Raw genomic sequence first — 12,205 nt, 5'->3', positions numbered from 1 at the left:
AGCTAAACAGGGCTTGAGGCACTGTGGGGCGTCCTCCTCCATCATTTTGAAATAAATATTTTTAACAAAACTAAAGTAGAGCTTGAAAGTGCTATGAGTAGGTGGATTATTGTGGCAGTGAGAGAAAATCAAACTCTGAGGGCCCAGCTCTGCCACTTGTACTTGCACTGAGTAGTACCTTACCAGACAGGAAGTCTCATTTAAATCAGTGGGATGACTCATGGAGTAAGGCACTACTCAGGGTGAGTGAGAGTGGCCGAATCTGGCCTGAATTCATATCTTCCTTATTCCAGGAAAGGTGCCTCCTCCTGGGCAGGTCTAGGGTCCATCAAGGAAAGCCAAAAAGAGAATGAACATGGATACTGCAATCTCCTTCACCATGGGAAAGACGGCTCTGCCTATGGCAGGCTCAAGGTCCTCGGAAGGTCAGTGCTGAGAGGAACCAGAATTGAATGAACATGGGGATAGACTCTCCCTGTCCCAGATCCTCCAGGGCTGGTTTGGACTATGCTCAAAAAGCAGTGTTTGGGAGCCCATGGTAAAATGGATTTAGAATTAAGAGATCATGGGCCAGATCCTCAATTGGTATAAATCAATGAAGTTTCATGACTTGAACAGGAATATGCCAATCTACACAAGCAGAGGACCACCGTAAGTATATTCCATGTTTGTTGGTGAAGCTTGTTAGTTATCATCTCTCCTTCCCTTGCCCACTGTGAAACAAGATATCTGACCAGCTAGAATTGTAATACAGCTCTCCATAAACACCCAGAGACCCAAGTCCTTGTTGTTGCTTAGTATTTGGGTGGGTCATTAATTGGACCTTTCTGCTTGGGGGTGCCAGAAGCAGCTTGTGTGAAATGGAAGGAAGAACTCCCTGCAGCAGCTCCTTGGGTGTGAACCTGGTCAGATTCAACTTTCATTTTCTAAACAGCTCCTGGGAGGAGAGGGAGAAAGATCCCTCTGCAACTGCTTCTGAAGCCGAAATAAAGTGCCCATTACAGCTTAAAAATCATCCTTCTACCACTGAGCATAATCCAGGCAGAGTGTGTCACTGACGCTTGTCCAGTCTCCTGGTCTGCAGGGCCTGTGCACGAAGCAGCCTCCAGTAGAGCTGCATTCCACGAAAAGGACAGAAACGTTCCTCTTAGAGTGGGGCTTTTTTAATAGCAAATCTGCTGTGTTTTAATCAGTAGCGACACCGTGCATGTGAGGGGCGACATTTCTTCTCACCGGCTATGAGGTGGGACCTCAGCATCCCCTGCTGAGAGGAAGATGCGGAGATGCAGGTAGATGTGACCGGGCTGAACTCTGGAGCTAAGCTAGAGACATGGGCGTAGACAAAAACCTGCTGATTTGTGACAGCTGTCTTCTCTCAGTCTAGTAAGCCTGCCTATCTCGAGTGCATCCATCACCACATTGCTGCTGCTATTAGTGATACACTGACAATGTGCTTGGCGCTTACTGGAACAAATAAAGACAGTCCTTGCCCCAAAGAACTGACAGTCTAAAGGTTCTGTGTGAAGGCAGAACAGAGCTGTGGAAGCTCCTCTGGATAAAAGGTACCCCCTGTTCTCAGAATTCCCCAGGGCGTGCTTCTCCCCCTGAACAATGAGAGACCCTGATCTTCTGGGATGCCTATAGCAGCATGTGCTTGCAACATTTCCTGGGGGGCTTGGCAGGTCTCCACTGCCTGCAAGCCCTCTCTAAAGCTAAAATCAGGTTTGAGTAGCTGGGTCCATTTTGAACTGTGGAAGGGGGAGGGGTGCAGCAGAGCCCAAGGGGTTTAGGTGAGGTGATGTCCTGGCCAGGCTAGAGGAAGCTAGATGAGGCCTTCACATGCTCCTTCCTCTATAGTCCCTGCACAATGTAGGGGCTAGGCATGCTCTGTGAGGAGAGCACACTATGGTTACGGAAACTAGGCTAGCACGTTCACACAGAAATGGCCCCCCGTGGTGTGAATGTGGCCCCGCCCGCACCGTGCCCCTCTCCCATAGCCTGAGGAGGAAGCTGCTGTACCTGTTTATTCTTTAGGTCAAGAGAGAGCTCATAATCGGAGGCAGCTGCATGGGAACACGTGGCCGTCCCTTTGCTGCGCTGCACTCTCACTGGGGAACCCGTGTGGTGGAGGCTGGGCTTCTGCACCAGAGGGGAGCACCCCGCTGCCTGCTCCTCCTGCCGCTCTGCATGCTGGGCTTTTAGCGTCAGGGTGTCGGACCTGCCTTCCTGGCCACTGTGTCTGCCGGACTCCTTCGGATCCTCTGTTTCACACCCGGATTTCTTGCTGGTGGAACCGCAGGAATCGTCACTGTGAACAAAATGCAACGTTTCGCTTTTTTTATTTGGTTTTTGGATTCTCTACCCTCATTAACTGATCTTCATGTCAAATGTCCAGGGAGCCTGGGCCACAGGGTGGGAGCAGGGAGTGGATCAAGACCATACTTTGACCCAGTAAAAACACTGGCCCCTCCCACCCAGAGAGCCAGTAGGGTGCAACACACACCCCAGCCTAGCCAGAGTCATGTGACTCCCAGCTGCAGCCTGTCTGCCTCCCCAGATCATGCTGGGATATAACCTCAGGGGCGGAGGAGAGTGCCCTGGGAGAAGGATGCATCGCCTCTTTCCTGGATCTTGTCCTAGCTACAAGTGGTTAGCCAACAGACATCACTTATGTGCCTACTGCTTACTAACTGACTGACTGCTATGTTTGGGGTCCCATTTCATTATGGAGACTGGATCCCAAGGATCCAAGGAACTTGCTTTAACTTCCCCCTGGAGTTTTTACAGGCACAAGGAAATGAAACACGGGTGGCTGAATCTCATGGAGCAGCCACTGGCTTCACAGCCAGAGTCAGAGCCCATAAGGAGGCAACAAGGCACTCTAGCAGCCCTGGGATCCAGAAACACTAAAATAAACCTCTAGAACAAAACATTAGCAAGTGACCTCCAGGGCTTCCAAAAAGGAAACCGTCCTGCCCTGGCCCTCAGAGCAGAATCCTGCACTGACGGTTCCCAGTGGCGAGAGGCTCACCTTACAGTTTCTTCCCTTACAGCTACATCTTCTAGGCAAAGGGATAATAGTATAAAACCGGTGCCCATTAACAATGCATTCTAAGGCAGCTGAAAGGTGCTGTTGGACAGTATGGGGTCTGTGTGTGTCTGGTCCTCTGGAAATGTTCAGTTGCTAACCTTGCTTGCTAAGTGTTTTCTGAAATCAAACAGAGACTTTCATCCTCAGGGGAACTTTCTGAATGACTGAATCTGATTCTCCTCTTCAGCACTATACCGGTGTCATTCCACTGACCACAATGGAGTTACTCATGATTTACATGAATTTACATTCTGATCTCTGTTGCACTGATGTAAATATGTTGTAACTCCATTGACTGCAATGGAATTATTCTGATTTAATTGCAATCAGAATCTGGTCCTTGAATGCCATTTTCTCAACTCTCAGAGATATGCATATGTACTATATTCTATTATTTGACCTGATCCTTGAGTACCTCTGGTATTTGAATCCTCATATAGGTCCAGGGTATCTTTAATGACAGACTTGTTATATCGTAACTTCTCTTCCCTTCTGGTGTATATTTTAATAATTTTATCAGCAGCCATGTACAATCCATTTTCTTTTGATCCAGCAGTGTAGCCTAGGGATCACCAGGTAACCATCAGTTTAATTTCCCATTTACTTCAATGGGAGCAGGACCGGGTCCTACAAAGCTCACTTAGCTGTGCAACTAGGCACCAATTCAGCAAGTCATTGAAGCGCTTACCTAAGCGCTTTGCTGAATCAAGGTCAGAGCCTGGGCAGTTGACTAGAACACTGACTTCCCAGAGAGCATAGCTGGCCTCTGGGTGCCTGAAAATATTCATGACAGCCCTAATCCTGCAAACATTAAGCATGTGCTGCCCTTTACTACCATGAGCAGCCCCACTGATTTCAACAGGACTATCCATGGTAGTAGAGTTAAGAATGTGTGTAAGTGTTTGCAGGATCAGGGCCATTACTTTATGGGGTTATACTTAATCTGTAGTATGTTGCATAAATTTGGTTTACTGGGCACTTCTCAAATGAATGGTTCTCATGGTCTCTGTTTGTCTGGCAGAGTCTGGAATCTGTGTGAGAGCGCAACACACAGAGCTACCGAGATGCCACATTTGGCCGAGCTATTATTTGTTAGGGGGGTAGTTGAGGGAGTAGGACATTATAAATCTTTTTTTAAAGTCAAAATTGTTGTGGAGAGGTGCTTGTTTGTATAAATCTAAATTTAAAAAATTAGCTATGTTACAAATGGGCAGAGTTAAGACTGTGCGTGTGACTTGACCTGACTTGGAGTGCTTACCCAAACAACTTGAACGTTGTTGGTCTGGTAATGTAACTTATCTGTATGGAATTTCCTAAAGGTGTTTTTTGTTTGTTGGTTGGTTAAAAGACAACGAAGAGAGAGAAACACTTCCCAGGCCTTTGCAGCTCTGCTGGCATGCTACTAATTGGCAGCAGTGACTAGACACCAGAAGAACACCCTGTCCTTCCCCCATAGGAGGGCTGGAGGAGAGAGTTCTCTCCTGGAGCTGCACAAGGGCTACAATGAATCAGGTTTGAGGCTCCCACTTGCCAAGCTTACAAAGGACCTGATCTCAAACTCAATGGAAGGATTCCTGCTGAGCAAGTGAGTGTTGGATCCGACCCAAAGTGTTCAGCATCCCTCTTTAACATCATTATGCTTTCAATACACTTCTCACTGCATAATTAAGGGCCTGTGCCTGCAGAAACTCATGCACATGCTTAACTTGACATATGTGAGAAGTACCATAGTACTACTTACTATGCGTCAAGTTAAGCACATGCTACGTCTTTGCAGGATCAAGACCGCACCTGCCTATGCAATATTGCCTTAGTGGCACACTTTCTGAGCTGAGTGAAAGTGAAAGTGTGTACAAGATGTACAGTGCATGTGCAGCATGAAATTTTCTAAGGGTCATAACATGGTCAAATTAAAACCAAATTTCAATGGAGCACTCAAAGGCATTTCTCAGTGAGAGCAATTTCCATGCTAAATATAAACTTTGAAACCCCCTGCTGTGCTGGCTGTCAAGCTGTTCAGAAAATGGTTGCAAACATTCCTTCTACAGTAGGAGTTGTATCTTTTTCTATGTTCCTTTTATAGGGAAAAGACTGAACTGTTTTTGCTCAGATGTAAAAAACAAACCAACAAACATACTCCACCTTTAGGCAAGAGACCACGGCTGGGGAATTTCAGCTCATTGTGTCAGCTTCAGAGAGGTAGGAGCAATAGAAAATGGGACTGGAATGGCGCTTGTTATGCAACCTCACCTGCAGCATTTCAGTCGCAGCTGCTCCTGCTACAATGTTCTTTTCTTTCAGTTTGCTCCCATGTAAGAGAGTCCCTTGTAAAGTAATTACAGGAGGATGGGGGACTATTCCCAGTCCTTTCTTGGTGGAAACAGATTAAGTCCCCACATGAGAAACCTAACTTCTTACAATTCAAACAAATATTGAAATCAAAAATAAACTAATGCCTTCTATGTTGTTCCTGATCCTTAGCCCCTATCCTGGAGATCTGGCTGGGTACAGATTGGAGTTTCAACCAGAAAGTGTTTGAAGCCTGTGAAAAAGAAGAGTGCTTTCCAGAGAGTTTTAGGGTGCTCTCACCTAAAGACATGCTATCTCAAGATATGATCTTCTATCTTCCTAAGCTAAACAGGGCTTAGGAAGATAGACCTGGGAGACCTCTAGACCTGCTACAGGGGTACAGAGCTCTTGAACATGCTGTTTCTTGGATGAGACAAAAATACAATTTTTCTAATTGCTTGTAATCATAAAAAATTCCATGTAGCGGTTAAGTGCGAAACCCAGTGCCCTGGCCAAATTCCAACTATGTTAATTATGTTCTGCATCTTGTAATCAGAATTCTTTACTTGCTGTTCTAAAGTGCTGGGTAAAATTGTTATGTACTATTAATGAGATCTGTATTTCACCCCATGCTATTCCTGCATGATGGGCAGAGGGATTATATGTGGTTTGTACAATCAGCTAAGAATACTTTGTAAAGCGCTTTGGGAGCCATTTGATAGATGCATGATCACTTGCATTCAGGTATAAAACGGACTCAACCAATTCAGCTGTTTCATTATTTCTGGATTCTCCTATGTGACATTTATGATTTAAAAACACTAGCTCTGTTGGTGACTACTAATAGAATTTGGTTGTTGTAGAGAAGACACCTGCTTAATGTTTCAGGTAGTTCCTGCCTGCTATTATGCTGCTAACCATGTATCCACCGTTGTTGACAGAAGTCAGTTGCTAAAGATGTTCTAAAATTAAGATTGCTGATGAAGTGATGGATATAGAAAACAGGACTCTGGTCATTTAGATTAAATACTATTGCTGGTCTAGCATGACGCATGTTGCTAAGCAGGAACCAGTGTTGTAGAATTGAATGTGGGTGTCTGCTTGGAGAGGGGAGGATGGTGCTACAACCTCATTTGGATCTACCCCTTTGATGTACTAATAAACTTTCCTGTCAGTGTGCTGCATAAACAAATGAGGTCTCCAGACTTTAGCTTCTGTATGCGGAGAAATACCTGTGCTTTTCTGGGCATTTCCTTGAAGATTTTCTGAATTTCTGTGAAGGGGAAAAACAGAGGGAGGGCTGGAGGGAGATGACAGAGGAAAAGCAGGACTGCTCATGTATTTTTTTAAGGCTTCCTTTTCTCTCTTGCTACTAACAGTCTATGAATTGTGAAATGATAACTGCAGGTTAGTGACTCCCAAACCCCTGAAATGGCCATGAGTACCAGACACATCACAGGTGGCTCTTGCCTTTCAGGTTTGTATGAAATTCCCATGCCAGAGTTCTGGAGTGCACTGTGTTGTCTGTGTGCTGGAACAACCTCCATTTCTGTTTAGTTTTCGGATTGTCAAAATGGCATGCTGCCTCAGGGTCCTCTTGTACTCCACACTGATACTAGAGGCTCAAATAGCCACTGCTGATAGAAATATCTTCTTCCATTTGCAGTTAGGCACAAGACTGTGCCAAATCCTGACAGCTACAGACCTGGCCATGGTGATCTATGTTTTCAGGACCACCAGATATGAGCACTGTGATGCCCTGTTACTTGAGAAGGAACAGGCAAACCCTGAAATATATTCAAATGCAGATAAGCTACACCAGTAAGTGGGAGCACATCACCTGGGCACTCCAGATACTACACTGGCTCCTTGTTGAAAACCAGATCCTGTTTAAGATAATGGTGCTAATCTTCAAAGCTCTCAAAGAATTAATTACAAGGTACGTGGTGATCACCACTGCTCCAGGGCCAGGACTTTTCCATGAGACCTACCCGTCTCTGGAACCATGCCGCTCTCCACAAGAGTAAGGCTTGTTAGAATTGGTGACTAAGCTTCCTCAGCCACCATCCTATGGCTACATAACTAACTGCAGGTCAAAGTGCAAGACCCATTTCTTTGTCTTAGCTTTCCTACAATAAATTATAGCAAACAAATGGCTACGGCCAGAGAGAGTGATAGAGATGGATACACACTACATAGTTGGGTGGGGAGGATGGAGTACTGGAGAAACAGTCGGAACTTTTTTTCTTTTTGTGGCTTCATGTCACCCCACTAATGACTCCGGATGGCTGTTTTGGGTGGGTGACTCACAAACCTTCCTTCAAGGTATTAAAGCTCAGTAACTTAGATTTATGCTCTGTGCTCAGGCCAAGACTAGTCAAGATGAGGATCGATTAGTTACTGTTTATACAAAGTTTTGAAATACTTGTAAGTATTCAGTATTATTATGGTCTGAGGTGTGGGTAAGATTTCAAAGCCTTCAAAGGCTACAGAATCAAAACCCTTAGAAAGTGTCATATGCAGAACTATAAAAAATGTTTGTAGCAAGAGCCAGGAGCAGGAAACATGGACCCTACATCTGCAAGAATATAGCTTCTCTCTAAAGACACATTAGTACTTTTCCCTGCCTTCTCTTTCCTCCCTGAAAACAACTGCTGAGTTGAGCACGGTCCAAAATGCTTTTTCAGTTTCTTCCATCTCAGTCTTCCCTGAGGACATCCCTGGCATATGGTGAATGTGTTGATCAAAACTCAGTGAAAAATGGCTCAGGCAGGATTGGTGACATATTATGAGATTTTTTTTCAGGGCTCAGGGACTCCTGATGTGCTGAGATGGAGTATTGGGTGTCTGAGCTCAGCAGAATTACTGCTAAGAAGTTTGTAAGCTGGGGTTTGGGGGTGACTCTGCAGCACACTTCTCCCAGAGCATACTGACAATGATGTAGGACAACGTGCCAGCTAGTTAGGCAAGGATTCCTCCTCTTGGCAGGCTAGTATTATTTCCCATGCCAACAGATTTTTAGCTTTCTTAGATATTATCCTCCAACAGAGACAAAAATAGAAGCCAAATTCTGATCTCATTTACATCTACATAACCCTCTTCAAGTCAACGGAGTCTGATTCTCTTCTCACACTAGTTTTACACCAGCGGCATCACTCCTGGTTTACAGGAAGGTAACTGAGATCAGAACCTCTCCTTATTTGTTTATATATTTTACAATAATCTATAGCACATACCTGTAAAATATATTTAACGATACAGCAAATATATTTGAAATTAATTACATTTCACATCCTTTCTAATAGATTTAACGGGACGGCATCACTTAAACATTATCAGAAGGGGGCTTTGTGATATAGCTAGAGAATATCATAACATATGTGGTGCCTCTTATCCCATGGGATCCCTGTTTGCCCAAATTAGGGCACTCAGGTTCCATAGTTTGGTATTGAAATTGGTCTTAAACGGGGCACCATGTGCTATGGAACTCTGAAGCTGTCACATAATCCATCCCATTGCTACGGAACGGTGCTCCAGAATCTAAGCTTTTATTATTTTTTAAAGCAAATTTCTAGTCCTTATGGTTGCAAAGATAATCCTCCAAATGTGAACCTATGCTAACTGCCTGACTGAGCACTCAAATGCTAAATTAGATACCCTTCCTTATATGCTTCAGTGCTAACACCCAGATCTCCATACAGTATGTCAGAATCACTTGTCAATCCAAAATACAGCCACCAGTCAGGTGGAACACAGCCGCTGCCACTCTGCATTGGGAACATTACACAGCAGTTTTTAGTAGAAGTTCCAGACCTAATTCTCTATTGCCCTGCACCTCGTGCAGGGATTTACACCATTTCAAAGTAGGTGTAAAATGCTCATTGGTCAGAATGGTAATGATTCACACCCATTTTTCACTAGTGTAAATGACATGAAAGGCAGTGGAGAACCAGGCCTCCAAGCAACAACATTTGTATATGGATCTGATTTCAAGTATAGGGTGACCATACATCCTGTTCTGGCCAAGACAGACCCCTTTTTAAACCCTGTCCAAGATGTCCCGACTTTTTTGGCAAAACTGGGCATTTGTCCCATTTGCTCTTGCTAACTGAGCATATGCAACAAATGCCCAGTTTTGCCAAAAAAGTGGGGTGTGCCCCCCTAGGCGCAGTGGTGCTGGAACAGTTTGTATAGTGGGGGTGCTGAGTGTCATTGAACCAAACTCTAAACCCTGTATATATGGAAACCATTTCAAGCCAGGGGGCGTGGCAGCACCCTAGTTCCAGTACCTATGCCTACAGGAACATTCGGGGGTGCAAGTGGTGACATAAGGCACCAAGTGGCGGGGCTTGGGCAGTCAGCCTCAGGCAACCTGGGACTTGGGCTGTCAGCCTCCGGTGAGCGACAATACCCAGGTGGCTCAGCGTGGTGTCCCACTTTTACTTTGGGAAATACAGTCACCCTAAGCACAGCCAAGTATGAAGTGTGTCCAGGGTTTGGCTTTGATCTGTTCTAAGGAGAGAGACTATTGCCAAAATTTAAATTCAGTTCCTGGATCCAGGCACAGCTTCTGAATACTCTCACCCATAATTTTCTAGTTCATTCAGATTGGGGCCTATCTCTTGCTGTTAGGAGGGACAGATGGATGGGCTTTGGCACACTTGGTGGAAACAAGTACAGGGCCAAATTCAGGGGAGACTTAAATGGTGAGGTAAATGGTTATATGTTGGGTGTAAGATGGTCATAAAATGAGTATAAGTGGCAAAGTGGTGAAACCTGCATCATACGCACACAATGGGTGCGTGAACCAAGTCTGAGCTGAAGTTAATGGGAGCTGCACCCACTCATACATTTGGTCCAATGGGAGTTGCATTTGCTTATGCCAAGGCTGAATTTTATCCCAGGGTGCTGGGGATGATGCAGTAATGGGGATGGGGATGTAAGTTAAGGTGATGGTTTCTTAGACCCACTTTCTCCTGTTAATTGCTTTTCCTGCTCTACCTCATTTTGTCCTCTTGGCATGTAAGCCATGTTTTTTGCACTTCTGCAGAATGTTTAATTAATGCACATTACATCGCATTACCAGTTACTCCCATTTTCTGACCACTTGGATGAGAAACGTATACCACTGCCTATGTCTCTGCTGAGTTTGGCCCAGATTTTTTTCTTCAGGTTTCCACTAACACTGGGCAGGGTTGTTCTTTTTTTTTTTTTTGCTGAGTCTTGTCCACATTGCTTTAAAATCATTCAGCAGCCAGTGGTTAAATCAGAGAAACAGAACTCTCTGATTCTGATCTCATAGGCACTTAACCAAAATGTTACTTACACTCACCCTGAAGTTGGCACTTTTCATGCCGGCTTTACATTTAGAGGGAATTGATGTGAGAAAAGGTGGAGGGGGCTGAAAGTAGGTTTAAGTGACAGCAACTTAGCCTTCGTCTACAATGGGATTTCAGCCATTTGTGTAGCTGAATCAATGCAAATTCTTAGCATAGTCAGACAAAGCCACTGTTCCATTGGTGCAACTTATCCTGTCTTAAAACTGTGGTGTATTGGAAACCAGTTTAAAAATGACAAGCTATCACTTCAGATGTGAGGGATTTCCTGGTCCTGCTTGCAGACTATCAGGCTCTAAGGGAAGCCATGTGGTCTGGGACATCTGAGTCAGTCAGCAGACGGACAATCTGTAAAGAGCCAGCTTCAAGCAAGGTGGGGTGAGTTGTATCTCTCTGTTTTAGGGACTAGCCTTTTTTCTCTCTCTCTGTTTTTGGGTTCTTGCATGTTATTGTTCTGAATTTTAAGTAATAAAGTAGTGTTATGTTGCAACCTTCCAGCAAGGGTGTTTATATTTTTATCTAGCTTCTCTCTGTGTATGCTGTGAACATAACAAAAACTAGGGTAAAACCACCAGTGCAAATAACACTGCACAAGTGTAAATCACCTATCTGTTTATCTTAGGGTTTTATACTACTGTCTATCACCATAATATCTTTACACTAGGCTGTGTACCAGTGCTGCTACATCTCTCACTGAAACCCCAGTACAGACTAGGCTTTATACTCCTTCTAGACTCCCTTAGATACACCTCTAAATTTAGTCCAGTATCAGTCCGCTGTAGAGTACACTCCCTTGTGCCAGCCTAAGTTCTGTGCATTTTTTCTCTCCCATATACAGGACATGTGCTTTCCTTTTTTCAAAAAGAATTGAATTGCCCATGAAAAATGACATGTAAAAAGTTCACAGCTGAGGCTGGATTTATAAACCCAATGAACAGTTCAAAAGATTTGCAAAACCACCAGCCTCGGAGAGGTGGCTCTCCCCTAGTAAGTAAAGGGATGGTGGGAGTAGGTCACATGTGTATCTGAATGTTAGCATGTGGGAATATGTCACACATGGGTGGCAATATGTCACGTGTCGTTACTCAGGAATTTTCATTGCGGTTCTTATGTCTGTTCAGTGGTATTTCTGGTTCCCAGCTGGATAGTTTTTCTCTCCTCTTTCCTTCTTCCATCAGTGACTTCTATTTCACCAGCCTCTGGAACATGGGGCTCAGCCTGTGGAACTGCAGCCTCTCTTTTAGTCGCCCACTGTGTTTATGCCCTGGATGCCAGTCTCTGCATTTCCGCCCTGTCTTTGTGGGTTAGACACAGAAGGAGATCCTGCAGCTTGTCACTGAAGAATAGATTATGTGTGGCTACATCTCGCACACCACCTGCACATACCAATGAGGTGTGAAAAACGCCAAGTGGACACTGAGGAGGAGGGAGTCTTATTCTCTTTAGGGTTTAATTACTTTTACTTTAACCCCAGACCCTCTTGCCTCTG

The 12,205-nt window shown here is 44.7% G+C and overlaps 2 protein-coding genes across 6 annotated transcripts in view; one reads left to right on the top strand and one right to left on the bottom strand.

Annotated features, from left to right (window-relative positions):
* The window catches only part of LOC127031580 (sodium- and chloride-dependent betaine transporter-like), a 348,260-nt gene that overhangs the window by 227,891 nt on the left and 108,164 nt on the right, over window positions 1-12,205 (top strand). The gene's annotated exons all lie outside the window — the stretch shown is intronic.
* The window catches only part of IQSEC3 (IQ motif and Sec7 domain ArfGEF 3), a 134,946-nt gene that overhangs the window by 39,136 nt on the left and 83,605 nt on the right, over window positions 1-12,205 (bottom strand). Inside the window, exon 3 of one of the 5 annotated variants that reach the window (XM_050918431.1) lies at window positions 2,020-2,308. The exons of the other annotated variants lie outside the window; for them this stretch is intronic. The gene's annotated coding sequence lies outside the window, so the exon portion shown is untranslated. The remainder of the gene's footprint in view (window positions 1-2,019; window positions 2,309-12,205) is intronic. 5 annotated transcript variants of the gene reach the window in all.

The sequence above is a fragment of the Gopherus flavomarginatus genome, chromosome 1, assembly GCF_025201925.1.
Source record: "Gopherus flavomarginatus isolate rGopFla2 chromosome 1, rGopFla2.mat.asm, whole genome shotgun sequence".
Classification (NCBI taxonomy): Eukaryota; Metazoa; Chordata; order Testudines; family Testudinidae; genus Gopherus; species Gopherus flavomarginatus.
Note: the sequence above shows the minus strand (reverse complement) of the source record. Positions and strands in the feature narration are given on the sequence as shown.